The sequence below is a fragment of the Armigeres subalbatus genome, chromosome 1 (assembly GCF_024139115.2).
Source record: "Armigeres subalbatus isolate Guangzhou_Male chromosome 1, GZ_Asu_2, whole genome shotgun sequence".
In the NCBI taxonomy this organism is placed as follows: domain Eukaryota; kingdom Metazoa; phylum Arthropoda; class Insecta; order Diptera; family Culicidae; genus Armigeres; species Armigeres subalbatus.
The window spans coordinates 75,968,530-75,988,530 of NC_085139.1; the positions used below are offsets into that span (position 1 = coordinate 75,968,530).

At 39.1% G+C, this 20,001-nt stretch overlaps 2 protein-coding genes across 2 annotated transcripts in view; one reads left to right on the forward strand and one right to left on the reverse strand.

Annotated features, from left to right (window-relative positions):
- Positions 1-20,001, forward strand: part of LOC134227304 (D(3) dopamine receptor-like) — a 304,852-nt gene that overhangs the window by 162,788 nt on the left and 122,063 nt on the right. The gene's annotated exons all lie outside the window — the stretch shown is intronic.
- Positions 1-20,001, reverse strand: part of LOC134227322 (uncharacterized) — a 275,985-nt gene that overhangs the window by 110,488 nt on the left and 145,496 nt on the right. The window lies entirely within an intron of this gene.

A 20,001-nucleotide genomic window follows, 5' to 3' on the forward strand; every position in this document is an offset into this window, starting at 1 on the left:
CTATGGATTGTGCCACCAACTTTTCTTGGTTTTATAACCCAAATTTTGTCTCAAAATCGTGAGCGACTGAATCGGTCAAATAATGAAACTAAATCATAAACTCTGTTTTAAATGTAACAAAAAAAAAAATGGCGGCTCTTTCCGAAGCAATTTTTGGCGTTTTCTTATTACCATCAGTTTGAGGCATAAGGTAGTCACCTTAAAGGTTATGGTTGACACTAATCTATTGCAAAATAGTTGGAAATGTTTGATGAAAATTCTCAATTTTGGAATATTATCGTTTTGTTGTAATATTGTTGCTTTTGCATGAATTTTTTTGGACCATATGAAGACTGATATGTTAGATTATTGATAAACTCTTCGAAAATACATGTTTTAGGGTGAAATCACCGTTAAAATAAGAGTTTTGCTAAGGGGGCGCATTTTGTCATTTTGACAAATTCGTTTGAGCAAAATCTTCTCTCGAAAAATGATGATTTTGAAAAGAACCGCTTTAATTTTAATGGTACGCCGTTCCAATAAGGAACAGAAACAAATCGAAATCAGAATCTCGAAAGAATGGTATACTTTACTGTCTCTGATGCCAATCGATGATTTGCTGCTAAAACAAGATAGACATCATCCATGCAAATAGCACGAGCACTTGTGATTTGAACTTTAAAGAAAATGCAATTGCCCTGGTTTCGTTCGAGAGCACTGTCATCGAACGAACGAAAGACGTAGCCAGCGAACGTCAATGGTACCGGAAAGCCAAGGTCCATTTTTTACGACCAATCGACAGAAAGACCGGAACAAAGCACCGAACAACCAAACATCATGGCACCAAAAGCCGGCAACGGAAAGGCAGCGAAAAAGTCGGCAGTGTCGTTGGCAGCTACGGCGGCTGTAACGGGCAGCGACAGCAAGGCTCAGAAAAACATCGTGGAGGGCGACGAGCAACCAAAGCGGAAGCCACGGAGGAATAATAGCAATGCCATCTGCATTTACAAGGTCTTGAAGCAGGTGACGTAACTGGCGTCTCGTCGAAGGTGATACACATCGTAAACAGCTTCATAAATGACATCCGAGTGACATGACGAGTGTATCGCGGCTGATGCCGCCTGGCGCACTACAACAAACGATTAACGATCACCAGCCGCGAGATTCAGGCCACCGTCCTGCCGAGAGAAGAGAACCAAAGTCGTCACCAAATACACCACAGCTCCAAGTGAACGAAAACGAGGACGTAGATCCACTCAAAACGGCCCTTTTCAGGATCTTTTTCGCAAAGCGGAAAATTCTCCATTGGTCCATTGGTCCTGTCCGTTGTATTATGCTAGATATTATGTGTTCAGTCTGTGCGACCTCTGGTCGAAGATGGTAATTCTGTCTTTTTTATACTAACATCAACCAAACGATGGTCCGAACATTGCGTGGAAATTTCTCTTGAGTGATGCTGCTGTCGGCAACGGTGATTTGATTTCTGCTGGAACTGCTACTACCGGCGTCATTGTTGCGACAGTACTATGCGGCCTTCGAGTTCGTTCTACGAGAAATGTTAATTGAACTGAGGATTAGAGCCCAGTTCGAAAGTTGCACGATTTTGATGCCTGTGCTTGCTTGGCTGGTTTACTGATTTTTACTATTCTTTTTTTAATTTTCAGAATGCCCCCTATCCTTCCGAATAACGTAATACTACATCAAAAGTTAATCCAATAATGCATGAAACAAAGAAGAATACGTAAAAATAATGCCATGATGCAAATAGATGGATGCCCACTGCGGGACGTCAAAATCGTCATCAACGACATGAACGCTCAGGTAGGAAAGGAGGAAATGCATACCGCATCGAACGACAACGGCCAACGATGCTCAAACTTTGCAGCCTCCCGGAATGGTAATTCAAAGTACTTTCTTTCCCCGTAAGAATATCCACAAGGCCAAATGGAAATCACCTAATCAAGAAAACCGACCACGTTCTAATCGACGGTAAATTCTTCTCCAACATCACGAACGTACGCACTTACCGCAGTACGAATATTGAATCCGACCACTACCTCATTGCAGTATGTCTGCGCTCAAAACTCTCGACGGTGTACAACACGCGTTGGAGTCGTCCACCGCGAATAAACATTGGGTGGCTACAAGACGTTAGACTAGCCCAAGACTACGCGCAGCAACTGGAAGTGGCACTCCCAACGGAAAAGTGGCTAGGCGCAGCGTCTCTTGAAGATGGCTGGAGAGATATTCGATCCGCCATTGGAAGCACCGCAACCGCTGCACTAGGCACGGTGCCCTCGGATCAGAAAAACGACTGGTATGACGGCGAATGTGAGCAGTTAGTTGAGGAGAAGAATGCAGCATTCTTTATTCTTTATTCTTTATTTGGAGCAGGGAAAAGCCCGCTTGAGTAGAGCAAAGTCCCTTCCTCAAGCGGGCGCAAAACCTTCTCTTCTTTTATATCAACAGAAATTACAATTTCCAACAGATACAATATTTCTTAAGACTATTACAATTTTACAATTAAATAATACTTAATGTCTATCCTGACTAACTATCTATCAAAGGGTGTTTGTGTTAGAAGCGGCAAGTATTCGGCAAAACTTTTTCCGAAGATTGGGACGAGAGAGGTGAAAGTCAAATTCAGTAGCACATCGATTGAAGATACGGCTCATACTAGTGAATGGCTCGTTATGTCCATAATTTGTACGAGAACCCTGGAGGAACAAAAAGAACTGAAACAAAGCTGACGACGGGGCGCATTTAGGTTCAAATGAGAGAGCAAATAGGAGGAATCAATTCTTGATTGAAGAAGGTCGGAAATAAATAAAGCCCTGGATATATCCCGGCGCTCGCTCAACAACTCTAGTCCAATGAGCTTGCAGCGGTCATGGTAACTTGGTAGGTTGTTTGGATCATGCCAGTGGAGATGCCGTAACGCGAAACGAACAAATTTGCGTTGGATTGCCTCGATACGCAATATACTGTTTTGGTAAAACGGTGTGCCAAACAACAGAAGAGAATTCTAGAATATATCTTACCAAGGAACAATACAGTGCTTTCAAACAATGGATATTCTTGAAGTCTTTAGAGCAAGGTGGATCGATCAGTTGGAAGATGACTTGCGGACCCTCCGTAGACTGCGTGGTTGGCGACGTGTAGCCATGGACCGAGTCGAATATATACCGAGAAGACTCTTTTATATTGCACAGGCCACTTCGGCCTTAGTCTGAATAAATAAATAAATAATAACTTCGTCAGTTTTCAACCGATTTGGACGACTCCATTTGCTATGGATTCAGAAATTCCATTTGTCTAGACCATGTCTCAAAAATGGAGAAGTAGATCTTATAGAATCCAAATGATGATTTCTTGTATCCTGAGTTACCGGTTTCATTGAAAAATCATAGGATGGATATCAACCGGAACAGTCTTCCTGGAACAAGTTCTAGAAAGACCTTTAGTTGCCAGAAACTCATTCAAAAGACAGCCTTGCATAAAAATTCTCGGAATATTTTCGGAAACATATTTTTCCAAGAAGATGGGACTGATGCTGGGTCATTAGGCCGAACGGACAGTAGGCCGAATGGTTATTATGTCGAATAATAAGTGAGAAGTGAGCAGTGAGAAGTTGAAAGTAAAAAGTGGAAAGAGAAAAGTGAAAAGTGAAATGAAAGAAATGAGAAGAGATAAGAGGGAAGTGAAAAGTGACACAGTGCTGACCCGATTTTGTCACTCTTCGATTTTATCTTCCTCCGACTTTATCACATTTTCGACCCGATTTTATCACGTCCCGCTTTTGTCACGTTTTTGACCCATTTTGTCACCACAAAAAAATTAGTCGTTCTTTTTATTTTTGTTAATTATTCAGCAAACAACAATGATCTTCATGAAATAACTTACAGCGCCTGTGGTTTATTATAAATAATTTCTGAGTACCTGTCAAGAATTTTCTAAGCCTTTTTGACAAGAAATAACGGAAAAAGAAGATAACGGAAAAAGAAGATAACGGAAAAAGAAGCCTGAGTTTCTTCTAAATGAGGGGCCCACGGAAACCTGTTTGAGAATGAACGGTCCGTTGTCAAACCATCTTATGGCCTCATAACCCAAAAGATCATGCTTCCGAGACAATTTCATGAATTTTGATACACATCCATTGTCAAACCACCCTATGGTCCAATTACTTATCAGATCATGCTTCCGAAACAGTTTCATGAACTTTGATACCTATATTGCCAGGGTTTCTTCAGAATGAGTTTGTGGCCACTTTAGGCCCCACGGGAACCTGCTCCAGGATGACCGGTTCGTTGTCAAACCATTCTATGGCCCAAATACGTATCAGATCATGCTTCCGAAACAATTTAATGAATTTTGATACCCATATTGCCAGGGTTTCTTCAAAATGAGTTTGTGGCTGCTTCAAGCTCTACGGGAACCTGTTTCCGGAATAACCGTTCCGGGATTTAATCATAAGATGGTCCTGTATCGTAGTTAAATAATATTGTTTAAATTTCCAACGAAGTCTATTAGTCATGACGAAGAAATCTTCATTTGGTCTTCAATTTATACATACTTTGGGACTTGGCCCAGTTAATCCGGAATTCCGGTAACTAGTTAATCCGAATCGGTTCTATGTAACATGTATCGAATAGCGTGTAAGTTCCTGCATCAGCAATCAAAATCGTCAAAATCGGTGGAAAACTGACAATGTTATGACCATTTTAAGTCCGTGGGTACCCGGGTACCCTGCGGTAACGTAAGGGTGTTTTTTTTTTTTGAAGGTAATAAAAGGGTTAAAGTGATTTTTAAGTTTAACCAAAGTTCATCACTATTCGTTTGTAATGGTTGTTTATAAAGGCCGCTTATTGGGCCTGCGCAAACCTCCTGTCCTGCCGGCCGTCTTGTCAGGTCTGTTTAAGGTCACTCCTGACGGAATCCAAGATTAAAAGTGCTCGCGTTTTCGGGGGCACACCACTCGATACGGAGGCAACACACAACTGTCATTTTTATTATTTCACGCATGCTGCGACGCAGCAAAGCTAAATTAACAAAAATGACAGTTGTGCGCCGCCTCCGAATCGAGTGGTGTGCCCCGAAAACGCGAGCACTTTTAATCTTGGATTCCGTCAGGAGTGACCTTAAATCCCACCTAACACCAGTACTTGGGCTTGTGCGCTTTGAGCGGCACACGGTCGCTTTGGCGGAGCCTACTTGTGGATACTTGCAGCTTTTATAGTAGAAGCATAAGTACCAGAACGCTAGTGGCGCTGTAGTCATTAAAAGCATTTTGCCAAAATATGCTTTCACAAGCCTAACTTGGCCGTTTAATATGCATCATGATGTAGTGCATGTTTTGTTTCATCATCAACATTTGCTTGACACTTGTAGGTAGTACCGGTACTTTGGCTGCCAGATCAAAGTGACCTAGATGTTAGTCATGCGAACAGGAACGACATTAGCAATCTACAGTCGACTCTCCACATCTCGATGTTCTATATCTCGATATCTCTCTCTATGTCGATGGTTTCCTCAGTCCCTTCAATCTACATACATTTGGGCTTTCTACATCTCGATAACCTCCCTGTCTCGATATCTCTCTATCTCTATGGGTTCTGATCATATTTCGTTCAGGATTCATTCTCCTTATGTCGTTATGGTCAGATTTTTAGGCTACTAGACCATCTTTGTACAATAACAAACACATCAACAACAGGAAACGACATTTGTTTTGTTGTCGTTTTTCATAGCAACGAACTTTTTTGGATCTAGTACCCATTTTAATTTTTCTTTTCATTCCTCGATCTCTCCCTAGGGATCGTCAAGCCCTTGGACATAGTCCCTACTGCCCCTAGTGTCCCCATATTGAGGCAATAACTTCAAATTCAAATATTCTAAAACTTTGATGAAATATTGACATTTTTATTAGTACAGATCATTAACCATATTTGAAAAAACGAAAGCATTTTGTCATTGTTATAAAAAGTTGTTCAAATTTTGCGTGGCCAATAAAAAAATATTTAGGAAGATCAAAACATACAAACCGCCCTGCAGAATAAATAAGGTTGTCAATTCAAAAATAACTCACCAAAGGTCATTTGTCTAGAGGATATAAAAAATACGCTAGAACAAAGCTACTTTAGTTTTCGATAAAACAGAGGGTGATCAAGTCTCCCCACTTTCCCCTACTGTATTTCAATCTAGAAAATAATGCAGCCAAGTCTTTGACAAACAATACGGACGGTATCGTCTTAACATCGCCAGCAGACTCGCGTACGGAGAAGTGAAGATTTAGAGTTCCAACTTATGAATGGATTGATGACGAAAACGAGCGTCAACAGATTATCGCCACATCCCTGACCATTTTTTCGGCCACATCCCTGACCGAAGCATTGGGATTCCGCTTAAACGCTTCCACGACACGCTTGTGATCAAGGTCAAGGCTAAGGCTCGTGACGTTGCTTTTAATGCGATTCCACTTTTCGACAAACTGACAGCGATAAAAATACAGTTTAATCAATACATTCTAAGCTACAGCGTTTTTTTTTCATTCTGCAATTTGGGATACCCTTCAAGACAGTCTGGGTGAATTCTAGTGTTGACGGTGTGTTTCGCTATAAAGCACGTCGGATGTGATGGTGACTCTAAGTCAGCGGCTTCATATACAAACAAATGTTTGCCTTACTGTCTTGAAAGCTACTATGGAGACGTACTCCAACCACTGTAAGATCTTCGTTAAACTGTAGTACGCCATACAGGGTTTCCTGGATGCCGTAAGCCACGGTGTGCCAGATATTCGAACCTACCTTTAAGATCCATTTGTACTTTCCTCTAAGGGGTCAACAGAGATCCGATTGACCTTCGGAGAGCCAATGATCCACGGAGAACTGTTGTGTGTTAACAAACCCAGATTGGGTAGGGTATTCCAAAAACTGTTATTGTTCCACTGGAGGCAGATTTTAACCACCAGTGGAAGCATGTGAAGGGGCAGGAAGGAAGCTGGAAGACTGCCTAGGTCCAATACAATGGAAGGTAGGGGTGATGTAGATGATGTACCAATCAAGTTGTGCTGGTCATAGGAAAAAAAAAAACACCAGGTTGAACATTGGAATTGGGTTTCCCAGAAGGATGCTGTTCTCGACAAGAGCTACTTGAGAGGTCAGGCTTAGTTTATTATTTGGCCCCAGAGATAGAGTGCGTAAGTGCTCGAGAAGTTGCCTGAAAGGGTGGGACTTACCTCCCGGAAAAAAAAGTTCAGGGTGCCAGAAGAAGCTTGATAGCTTGAATCGCTCCCTGCCATTCTAGAAAGATCTGAGGATCAGGCGCTGAGAGGCATTCCCCAGTTACTGTGTAGACGTCAGAGCTAGGAAAGCTTCGAATACCGGGGGATCTGGAGAGGTTAGGTTTTCTGCGAACTCTCCCCATCGTCGGTTCTAGTCATCATCGTCAACGAAACCAAATCGTTGGATGTGAACACGATAACTCATCCCAGATTTACAGTAGCCGAGAGTAGAAGTAGTAGTAGTAGTACATATCACTCAGAGGCTTCAGGTGTTAATTGAAAAATAAAACTAAATTTCTGCGATACATAGCACTAGTCAACAGTGTTTTACTCCCTTCAACCATTCTCAGTGTACTTGAAAGATTTTTCTTCGCTGAATTCAGTCATGTATTCAGATTTTTTGTAACACGTCCAATTTTTGAGAAAAACGGGTTTAAATTCACAAAACTACGTAGTCTTATGCGAATTTGTTTTCTCTGTTCTGTAAAGCTGGTTTTCAGTTTATAAGTTTGAAAAAGAGGTTTGAATTATATAGAAGGAATCGTGCAAGATCTAAGTCAGTTGTTGAATCTTATTTGACACGTTCATTTGTTGTGAAAAACGGAATTTATTTCACAAAAGTACGTATTTTCATAGAAATTTGGATTCTCTCCTCTGCAAAGCTGAATTTCGGCTCCTCACTTTTAGAATAAAGTTTGAATTTGGTTAAATGGGTCTTGTAGAATGCATGTGGGTTGTTGGATTTCATTCGACACGTTCAATTGTTGTGAAAAACGGAATTTCATTCACAAAAGTACGTCTTTTCATAGAAATTTGGTTTCTCTCCTCTGCAAAGCTGAATTTCGGCTCCCCACTTTTAGAATAAAGTTTGAATTTTGTAGAATGGGCCTTGTAGAATGCATGTGGGTTGTTGAATTTCATTTGGCACGTACATTTGTTGTGAAAAACGGAATTTAATTCACAAAAGTACGTCTTTTCATAGAAATTTGGTTTCTCTCCTCTGCAAAGCTGAATTTCGGCTCCTCACTTTTAGAATAAAGTTTGAATTTGGTGAAATGGGTCTTGTAGAATGCATGTGGGTTGTTGGATTTCATTCGACACGTTCAATTGTTGTGAAAAACGGAATTTCATTCACAAAAGTACGTCTTTTCATAGAAATTTGGTTTTTCTCCTCTGCAAAGCTGAATTTCGGCTCCCCACTTTTAGAATAAAGTTTGAATTTTGTAGAATGGGCCTTGTAGAATGCATGTGGGTTGTTGAATTTCATTTGGCGCGTACATTTGTTGTGAAAAACGGAATTTAATTCACAAAAGTACGTCTTTTCATAGAAATTTGGTTTCTCTCCTCTGCAAAGCTGAATTTCGGCTCCTCACTTTTAGAATAAAGTTTGAATTTGGTGAAATGGGTCTTGTAGAATGCATGTGGGTTGTTGGATTTCATTCGACACGTTCAATTGTTGTGAAAAACGGAATTTCATTCACAAAAGTACGTCTTTTCATAGAAATTTGGTTTTTCTCCTCTGCAAAGCTGAATTTCGGCTCCCCACTTTTAGAATAAAGTTTGAATTTTGTAGAATGGGCCTTGTAGAATGCATGTGAGTTGTTGGATTTTATTTGGCACGTACATTTGTTGTGAAAAACGGAATTTAATTCACAAAAGTACGTCTTTTCATAGAAATTTGGTTTCTCTCCTCTGCAAAGCTGAATTTCGGCTCCTCACTTTTAGAATAAAGTTTGAATTTGGTGAAATGGGTCTTGTAGAACACATGTGGGTTGTTGGATTTCATTTGGCACGTTCCATTGTTGTGAAAAACGGAATTTCATTCACAAAAGTACGTCTTTTCATAGAAATTTGGCTTCTCTCTTCTGCAAAGCTGAATTTCGGCTCCTCATTTTTAAAATAAAGTTTGAATTTTGTAGAATGGGCCTTGTAGAATGCATGTGGGTTGTTGGATTTCATTCAATACGTTCATTTGTTGTGAAAAACGTAATTTCATTCACAAAAGTACGTCTTTTCATAGAAATTTGGTTTCTCTCCTCTGCAAAGCTGAATTTCGGCTTCTCATTTTTAGAATAAAGTTTGAATTTGGTTAAATGGGTCTTGTAGAATGCATGTGGGTTGTTGGATTTCATTTGGCACGTTCAATTGTTTTGAAAAAACGGAATTTCATTCACAAAAGTACGTCTTTTCATAGAAATTTGGTTTCTCTCCTCTGCAAAGCTGAATTTTGGCTCCTTACTTTAAGAATAAAGTTTGAATTCTGTAGAATGGGCTTTGTAGAATGCATGTGGGTTGTTGGATTTTATTTGGCACGTACAATTGTTGTGAAAAACGGAATTTCATTCACAAAAGTACGTCTTTTCATAGAAATTTGGTTTCTCTCCTCTGCAAAGCTGAATTTCGATTCCTCACTTTTAGAATAAAGTTTGAACTTTGTTGAATTATCCTTGTTGAATGCATGTGGGTTGTTGGATTTTATTTGGCATGTACATTTGTTGTGAAAAACGGAATTTCATTCACAAAAGTACGTCTTTTCATAGAAATTTGGTTTCTCTCCTCTGCAAAGCTGAATTTCGGCTCCTCACTTTTAGAATAAAGTTTGAATTTTGTAGAATGGGCTTTGTAGAATGCATGTGGGTTGTTGGATTTTATTTGGCACGTACATTTGTTGTGAAAAACGGAATTTTATTCACAAAAGTACGTCTTTTCATAGAAATTTGGTTTCTCTCCTCTGCAAAGCTGAATTTCGGCTCCTCACTTTTAGAATAAAGTTTGAATTTTGTAGAATGGGCCTTGCAGAATGCATGTTGGTTGCTGAATTGGCACTTACATTTGTTGTGAAAAACGGAATTTCATTCACAAAAGCACGTCTTTTCATAGAAATTTGGTTTCTCTCTTCTCCAAAGCTGAATTTCGGCTCCTCACTTTTAGAATAAAGTTTGAATTTGGTGAAATGGGTCTTGTAGAACGCATGAGGGTTGTTGGATTTCATTTGGCACGTTGAAATGTTGTGAAAAACGGAATTTCATTCACAAAATTACATCTTTTCATAGAAATTTGGTTTCTCTCCTCTGCAAAGCTGAATTTCGGCTCCTCATTTTTAGAATAAAGTTTGAATTTTGTAGAATAGGCCTTTAAGAATGCATGTGGGTTGTTGTATTTCATTTGGCACGTACATTTGTTGTGAAAAACGTAATTTCATTCACAAAAGTACGTCTTTTCATAGAAATTTGGTTTCTCTCCTCTGCAAAGCTGAATTTCGACTCCTCACTTTTAGAATAAAGTTTGAATTTTGTAGAATGGGCTTTGTAGAATGCATGTGGGTTGTTGGATTTTATTTGGCACGTACATTTGTTGTGAAAAACGGAATTTCATTCACAAAAGTACGCCCTTTCATAGAAATTTGGTTTCTCTTTTCTGCAAAGCTGAATTTTGACTCCTCACTTTTAAAATAAAGTTTGAATTTTGTAGAATGGGCCTTGTAGAATGCATGTGGGTTGTTGGATTTCATTCAATACGTTCAATTGTTGTGAAAAACGGAATTTCATTCACAAAAGTACGTCTTTTCATAGAAATTTGGTTTCTCTCCTCTGCAAAGCTGAATTTCGGCTCCTCATTTTTAGAATAAAGTTTGAATTTGGTGAAATGGGTCTTGTAGAATGCATGTGGGTTGTTGGATTTCATTTGGCACGTTCAATTGTTGTGAAAAACGGAATTTCATTCACAAAAGTACGTCTTTTCATAGAAATTTGGTTTCTCTCTTCTCCAAAGCTGAATTTCGGCTCCTCACTTTTAGAATAAAGTTTGAATTTGGTGAAATGGGTCTTGTAGAACGCATGAGGGTTGTTGGATTTCATTTGGCACGTTCAATTGTTGTGAAAAACGGAATTTCATTCACAAAAGTACGTCTTTTCATAGAAATTTGGCTTCTCTCTTCTGCAAAGCTGAATTTCGGCTCCTCAATTTCAGAATAAAGTTTGAATTTTGTAGAATAGGCCTTTAAGAATGCATGTGGGTTGTTGTATTTCATTTGGCACGTACATTTGTTGTGAAAAACGGAATTTCATTCACAAAAGTACGTCTTTTCATAGAAATTTGGTTTCTCTCCTCTGCAAAGCTGAATTTCGGCTCCTCATTTTTAGAATAAAGTTTGAATTTGGTGAAATGGGTCTTGTAGAATGCATGTGGGTTGTTGGATTTCATTTGGCACGTTCAATTGTTTTGAAAAACGGAATTTCATTCACAAAAGTACGTCTTTTCATAGAAATTTGGTTTCTCTCTTCTCCAAAGCTGAATTTCGACTCCTCACTTTTAGAATAAAGTTTGAATTTTGTAGAATGGGCTTTGTAGAATGCATGTGGGTTGTTGGATTTTATTTGGCACGTACATTTGTTGTGAAAAACGGAATTTCATTCACAAAAGTACGTCCTTTCATAGAAATTTGGCTTCTCTCTTCTGCAAAGCTGAATTTCGGCTCCTCAATTTCAGAATAAAGTTTGAATTTTGTAGAATAGGCCTTTAAGAATGCATGTGGGTTGTTGTATTTCATTTGGCACGTACATTTGTTGTGAAAAACGTAATTTCATTCACAAAAGTACGTCTTCTCATAGAAATTTGGTTTCTCTCCTCTGCAAAGCTGAATTTCGGCTCCTCATTTTTAGAATAAAGTTTGAATTTGGTGAAATGGGTCTTGTAGAATGCATGTGGGTTGTTGGATTTTATTTGGCACGTTCAATTGTTGTGAAAAACGGAATTTCATTCACAAAAGTACGTCTTTTCATAGAAATTTGGTTTCTCTCTTCTCCAAAGCTGAATTTCGACTCCTCACTTTTAGAATAAAGTTTGAATTTTGTAGAATGGGCTTTGTAGAATGCATGTGGGTTGTTGGATTTTATTTGGCACGTACAATTGTTGTGAAAAACGGAATTTCATTCACAAAAGTACGTCTTTTCATAGAAATTTGGTTTCTCTCCTCTGCAAAGCTGAATTTCGATTCCTCACTTTTAGAATAAAGTTTGAACTTTGTTGAATTATCCTTGTTGAAAGCATGTGGGTTGTTGGATTTTATTTGGCATGTACATTTGTTGTGAAAAACGGAATTTCATTCACAAAAGTACGTCTTTTCATAGAAATTTGGTTTCTCTCTTCTCCAAAGCTGAATTTCGACTCCTCACTTTTAGAATAAAGTTTGAATTTTGTAGAATGGGCTTTGTAGAATGCATGTGGGTTGTTGGATTTTATTTGGCACGTACATTTGTTGTGAAAAACGGAATTTTATTCACAAAAGTACGTCTTTTCATAGAAATTTGGTTTCTCTCCTCTGCAAAGCTGAATTTCGGCTCCTCACTTTTAGAATAAAGTTTGAATTTTGTAGAATGGGCCTTGCAGAATGCATGTTGGTTGCTGAATTTCATTTGGCACTTACATTTGTTGTGAAAAACGGAATTTAATTAACAAAAGTACGTCTTTTCACAGAAATTTGGTTCCTCTCCTCTGCAAAGCTGAATTTTGGCTCCTCTCTTTGGGAATAAAGTTTGAATTTTGTAGAATGGGCTTTGTAGAATGCATGTGGGTTGTTGGATTTTATTTGGCACGTACATTTGTTGTGAAAAACGGAATTTCATTCACAAAAGTACGTCTTTTCATAGAAATTTGGTTTCTCTCCTCTGCAAAGCTGAATTTCGGCTCCTCACTTTTAGAATAAAGTTTGAATTTGGTGAAATGGGTCTTGTAGAATGCATGTGGGTTGTTGGATTTCATTTGGCACGTTCAATTGTTGTGAAAAACGGAATTTCATTCACAAAAGTACGTCTTTTCATAGAAATTTGGTTTCTCTCTTCTCCAAAGCTGAATTTCGACTCCTCACTTTTAGAATAAAGTTTGAATTTTGTAGAATGGGCTTTGTAGAATGCATGTGGGTTGTTGGATTTTATTTGGCACGTACATTTGTTGTGAAAAACGGAATTTTATTCACAAAAGTACGTCTTTTCATAGAAATTTGGTTTCTCTCCTCTGCAAAGCTGAATTTCGATTCCTCACTTTTAGAATAAAGTTTGAACTTTGTTGAATTATCCTTGTTGAAAGCATGTGGGTTGTTGGATTTTATTTGGCATGTACATTTGTTGTGAAAAACGGAATTTCATTCACAAAAGTACGTCTTTTCATAGAAATTTGATTTACAATGTTATGAAAACTCATATGTGAATATGTACGTTATGTGGAAGATATTGATTTGAAAAATGTATTGGAGGTAACCACTTTCCCTTCGATGGGACTCGAACCCATGACCCTACAGTACGCTAGACTGGTGCTTTAACCAACTAAGCTACGAAGGACCTCCGTCGGCCTTCGCAACCTAGCGGCTACTGAACGAGCTCGAGATTCCCAAATTGGACGCATAGTCAAATCACTCGCAATCCATTTATCAAGCCAATACTTCCACATGTGTATTGTACACGTCCACATTAGAGGAGCGTGAGTATTTAGAATGTCTGGCGGCTATACACATTCTTCATCAGCAACGGCACTGATCAAGTGAGGTTGTGTAAGCTGTGAAAATACGTACTTTTGTTAATTAAATTCCGTTTTTCACAACAAATGTACGTGCCAAATAAAATCCAACAACCCACATGCATTCTACAAGGCCCATTCTACAAAATTCAAACTTTATGCTAAAAGTGGGGAGCCGAAATTCAGCTTTGCAGAGGAGAAAAACCAAATTTCTATGAAAAGACGTACTTTTGTGAATGAAATTCCGTTTTTCAAAACAAATGTACGTGCCAAATGAAATCCAACAACCCACATGCATTCTACAAAGCCCATTCTACAAAATTCAAACTTTATTCCCAAAGTGAGGAGCCGAAATTCAGCTTTGCAGAAGAGAGAAACCAAATTTCTATGAAAAGACGTACTTTTGTGAATGAAATTCCGTTATTCACAACAAATGTACGTACCAAATGAAATCCAACAACCCACATGCATTCTACAAAGCCCATTCTACAAAATTCAAACTTCATTCTAAAAGTGAGGAGCCAAAATTCAGTTTTGCGGGGGAAAGAAACCAAATTTCTATGAAAATACGTACTTTCGTGAATTAAAATGCGTTTTTCTCAAAAACTGGACGTGTTACAGAAAATCTGAATACGTACCTGAATTCAGCGTAAAAAAATCTATTGAGTACATTAAAAATTGTTGAAGGGAGCGAAAAAAAGTTCAATTTTGTTGGATAGTGTAGTTTGTGCCTGGTGTTCTTACAATTGGATCTAAAACAACGAGCTCCATCACGTTGACACCAGAGGCCAGCAACTCAAATTCGGGAACAGAAGTGACAGCGCAGACCTTGAGGCTCCATGATATAGCCTCTATAGAGAAATCAAATATGTCAACCGAAATCTAACTCGGCAACAGCGCCCGGGATGCAGATCTTTCAAGTCGACCCACTCAGGGTGCACAGGACCCTTAAGTAAGCAAGTAAGTAAGTTATGGTGCGTACAGAACGCATAGAAAAGATTTTAATTTATATGTGGAAATACTAAATTTAAAGCAGGCCAAGTTCAAGTTGGAATTTGAAGCAGTTTGAATTCGAAAAAGAACATCTCTCTATGCACAGGGTTCAAGCCTTATCTACATGCTTTGCAAGAAATTACCGAAAATATAAGCATAATTGACGTAGACAATTTTTCATAACGCCACCAAAAGAACAACTTCAACCTGAAATAAAATTGTTTATCAGCTCGAGATGGACACATACCAGATAGAAGCTGCAAAGCAATGGGCACATTAAAATTAAATGCATATTAATCATATCACCAGCAGCGCAAAAGATTCCACCTCTGTCTAGACTGGACAATGATTTATCTTCTAGCGGCTAGTGTAATAAATGCTTGATCCATTATGTTGGTTGATTTCCAAGAAAGGTGTTCTTGATAACGTTTGAAGAATTTTGAACGCATTTGCGAAGGAGAGATGTCAGATATTCTCGTTAACGCAAGCAGAATAAAATGGGAAAGCGATTTGAGAACAAATCCGATTCGTTCCAATGTCTCGGTAGTCCGTATATAAAAATAGCCCCCCTGAATAAATATACCAATGGACACTGGGAAAAACTGTATATCCCAAATAACCGTGGAAAGAAGTTTGTCTTTTTTCTGTTAGAACATAGAGCAATGAACTGGTTTAACCTTGGATAGTGATGTATGTTGCATAGAAAACAGATAGTGAACGCAGTAAGAGAACTATTTGGATACTAATTAGATAGATTTTTCGAAAACCAAAAAAAAACATCGCCGTTCATTTACAATTCTAATAGCTTGGCTAATCATCAGAATTAATGCATAACATAGTGGCTCTCCCTTTACACAATGTACATGCTAATGAGATTAATATATGACTGTAGTCGCGGAAAGACCATTTTCGCACAAAAGTTGAGGCATATGGACGTCCACGTGCCAAAATATTTTGCAGACTGCAAGGTTCACGATTTTCAAGCGATTCATATTGGTTATTCATCGCAATGTAATCGGTTATAACAGGCGAGAAGGCAGGCAGCTTCCATCATATTGAAGTTTATCGATTAGCCTCAGGGAGATTATGCCTCAGACAATCACTGGCATGCCAACAGACCTAAACAAATATTGGAAGAATTATTAAAAATGTCTAGGATCTTGCGAATAAAATGAACGTTGAATTGTTTACATAGGCAGATCGGATGTTACTCCGAAATATGTTTATTTTCAAATGTTCGTATAATTTGAATTACATTCTAATATAATAACAAGATGTATTGGAGCAAGAGCGTTTGAATTCTTGCTAAAGATTGTTTCTTAATCCAGTAAAAGAATGTGTTTGGCGACATGACATTTTTCCTTATTGCATCATACTAAATATCTTTTCCTCTCCTCATGCCTTATCAGAAATTAATCGCTTTATAACCTACATATTTGGCCTTCTGCTATTTCATCAATGAATTGTTTTTCAAATTGATGCTACAAGAAAGCGTCAATAATAACTGCTAGACCACGTAGCATAAGTAACTCCTTATAAGAGATAGTTGGCTGCGTGAGTTGAAATAATTTCAACTTCATTCTTCAGTGTTTCAATAGCTTATCTTGAAAACAAAAACAGCTAACCATACTACAATTTATTTTTCCATCGATGAACCTCTTTTTCTCGGAAAGATGTAGAAGTACACACCATGAATGGGTTAGACAAGCTTCACATGCATCAGGTAACGATAGCTCAACTTCAACCAGCAAACAATTTAAAGAAAAATATCATGCAAGTGGAATTCTTTTCAATTTTCCAGCGCAGAAACGCTTACGCCAATTGTTCAGGAGAAAATCCCTTTTTGCAGCAAGAAACATATATTTCAATTCAGTTTTCACAAAGAGATGAAGAGTTCGCCCCCTTTTCCCATGCATCCATTTCTCAACAATAGGACGTGTAATCCGATACCAAGGTGTGGAGCACAACTGAATTTATTTTTATTACGTTGATCTTCGTACATTGATTATATGCATAAAAGGAATTGATTAACTTGAAAGCAGGATTTTATTCTGCTTATATCCACCAGTTTATATAAGGAAAATATTAAACCAAAAAGTACTTATTCATTCAGTGCCCTTTTTTAGCTTGGCAGATAGATATGATCCTCGAATCGATTAGGGAATTGTAATTAAAATCGCTACTAATAATATAAAATAGATAAGAGATTAATATTAGGAAAATGAAGATCATGCTTTCTTGTTGTGGGGCCCTCCTTAGCCGTGCGGTAAGACGCGCGGCTACAAAGCAAGACCATGCTGAGGGTGGCTGGGTTCGATTCCCGGTGCCGGTCTAGGCAATTTTCGGATTGGAAATTGTCTCGATTCCCTGGGCATAAAAGTATCATCATGCTAGCCTCATGATATACGAATGCAAAAATGGTAACTTGGCTTAGAAACCTCGCAGTTAATAACTGTGGAAGTGCTTAATGAACACTAAGCTGCGAGGCGGCTCTGTCCCAGTGTGGGGATATAATGCCAATAAGAAGAAGAAGAAGAAGAAGAAGAAGAAGCTTTCTTGTTGCCTGATAACTAAGCGGGAAACTCACTTTTTTGACAACTTTGATAGCATCAATATTCCATGCTGAAAACGATTTGCTCTACAACATTTTCAAATGTGGGGTACGATTTGGGGGAAATCGATATCAGTTACTACTTAAAAGCAAAATTGTCTGGAAGCGGTAGTCATTAGTTTGTTTTAGTGCCATCTGTCTCATTATTGTTGTTTACTAATACTTCACCGACGCCAATTAGTACGTCATTTTATTTACTTAGATAGCAGACAGTGCGAATTGATAGTATGAATCCCCTGTCAAGATATAGGGTGACGTTCATTTTCTTAAAAGCCATAGTACATTCTTTGCGTGATAGTCAAATATTTACCAATTTCATCCAGACATTTGGCAGTCTGATAAGACATAAATATGAATATCAAACTGATTTGAATATCATTTGTCATTATGTCAAAAAAAATAGATAGCGCTTGAGGCTCGTCATTACATTTTTATCTTACAGAGGATTAACGCACTTATTGTTTTGTTTATTATTATGATTTGATATAATGGCCATTGTAACTACGAATACGTTGTTCCAAATCATATTTTTACTAACCGCAGAAATCAAAATGATAAGGATTGTAAATTTCGTATTGAACTGCGGCTCCGTTAAGTGAAACCTACACTACTGAGCCTTCTAAACGAATGCATAAAAGCACAACAAAATCCATGACTGTAATCGATTGATGTTTCCATGTCATATGCAGTTGGTTGGTTACCTTCAAAATATTTGATCCACCTAACTCTGGAAGACTAGTACATATGTTGGCCCTGTTAAACGCAATTTTTGAGCTCCGGCGTAACTTGTTTCAAACGGAAACGACACTTCTCGCGACTGTTTACAGCGTAAATGCCTTCTGAGGTAGGGATACCGAAAATGTCCAACTGCCAGGCAGTTAGTTCTGTGCTGCCGTAATCTGAAAAAGTGACGTATGCGCCATTCTACAACATACATGTTTTCCATTTTTCTGTTAAAGAGTACGATGAGTACTACTCGTTAACACCATTTTTGGAAAATGGCGTATACGTCACTTTGTCAGATTACGGCAGTGTGGGTATCGTTGCCTTAGATGCAAAACTCATTGTCTTAGAATCTTGGTTTCCATCCTCTTGGAAAAAAACCCACCCGAAGCGTACGGAGAAGCGTCCGTATAAAAGATGTTTGTATTGTCATTCTCGGACAAATAACCATGTGTTGTAGTGCAATACGAAATGTGAACCTTCATTCTCTCAAATGCAATCATCGGATCTGGGCCACAAGTCCACGTTTTTGTGGCTATCACAGTCCACAATGGAACAGACATATCAGCAAACATTTTAACAAATCCGAGTCCTACAATACTCCGAAGTTCCGATGGAGTATGTAGTTGTTGCCTAATCTTCCGAAGATCTTCCACCTTCGGAAACCATCGGGATCTAGCCCGTGTGGCCGAGAAATTGTACAACGAAAGTCAGTAAATACGGAAAACATCTATGACTTGTACCATGGTCAAACGAGTTTCAGGGAAAAGAATAACATCGTTGATGTGGATGATTTTATTTTCAACTTTTCCCGTTGAATTCTGAACCGCACAATTGACACCAAACATTACCCTAGTGAAGCGATATAGGAGTATTTTGCCTCGCTTGTCACGGTAAGTGGCTACCCAGCCGAATTCCAGAGGTTCATCACCACCAGATCCTGTTCCATCGAGAACTTCCTAGTCCCACCGGACTTGTCGAATTCATCATTCAAACAGCCTTTTTCTCCCGCCGAGCTGCCATTCGCCCTCGCCAGGAGTAATGGGAAGTCGTCTGGTCCAGATGGAATACGGAAATTTTTCCAGAAGAATGGCGGCTCAGCCACGTCATCCCAATACCGAAGGATAGCATCTCCTCTCGGGGTGCCTCAAAATACCGCCCTATTTCACTAATCTCCTGCGTCTCTAAGGTTGTCGAGTGGCTAGTAAACCGTCGTCTACGCGACAAACTCGAAGCCGACGGGAGATTCGGCTTCCAACAGCATGCTTTCCGTCCAGGATACGGAACCGGGACCTACTTCGCCGGCCTAGGAGATGTCCTTCAGAATGCCTTCGAGGAGGGTAAACACGCTGATTTGGTATCCCTTGACATCTCGAAGGCGTTCAATCGGACCTGGACACCATTAGTTTTGCAGCAACTCAGCGAATGGGGTTTCTCGGGCAACATACTAGCATTCACTCGGAATTTCCTCAAAAGGCGATCATTCCAAGTCATTATCGGAAATCAGTATTCCAGAATCTACCAGGAGGAAACAGGTCCGGATCTTTCGGTCACCCTATTTTTGGTCGCCATGAACGGGATCTTTCGCTTCCTACCACCCAACGTTTACGTCTTTATCTACGCCGACGACATCCTATTGGTCGTCGTAGGGGACTCACCTGGACCACCTCGATAGGATTTAGCATGACCGCCAGCAAATGCGTACGCGGTCACGTATGTCGATGGAGGCATCAACTGTCAGGACCGTGCATCAAGTTGGGGGAACACTCCATCCCCAACCGTAAAATTGTTAAAGTACTCGGCGTCTCCATCGACCGTGACCTCACATTTCAGCCTCATTTTCGCTCCGTTAAAGTCAAATGCCGTACCTTAGTCAAAACGCTTTCAAAACCCCACAAGACCAGCA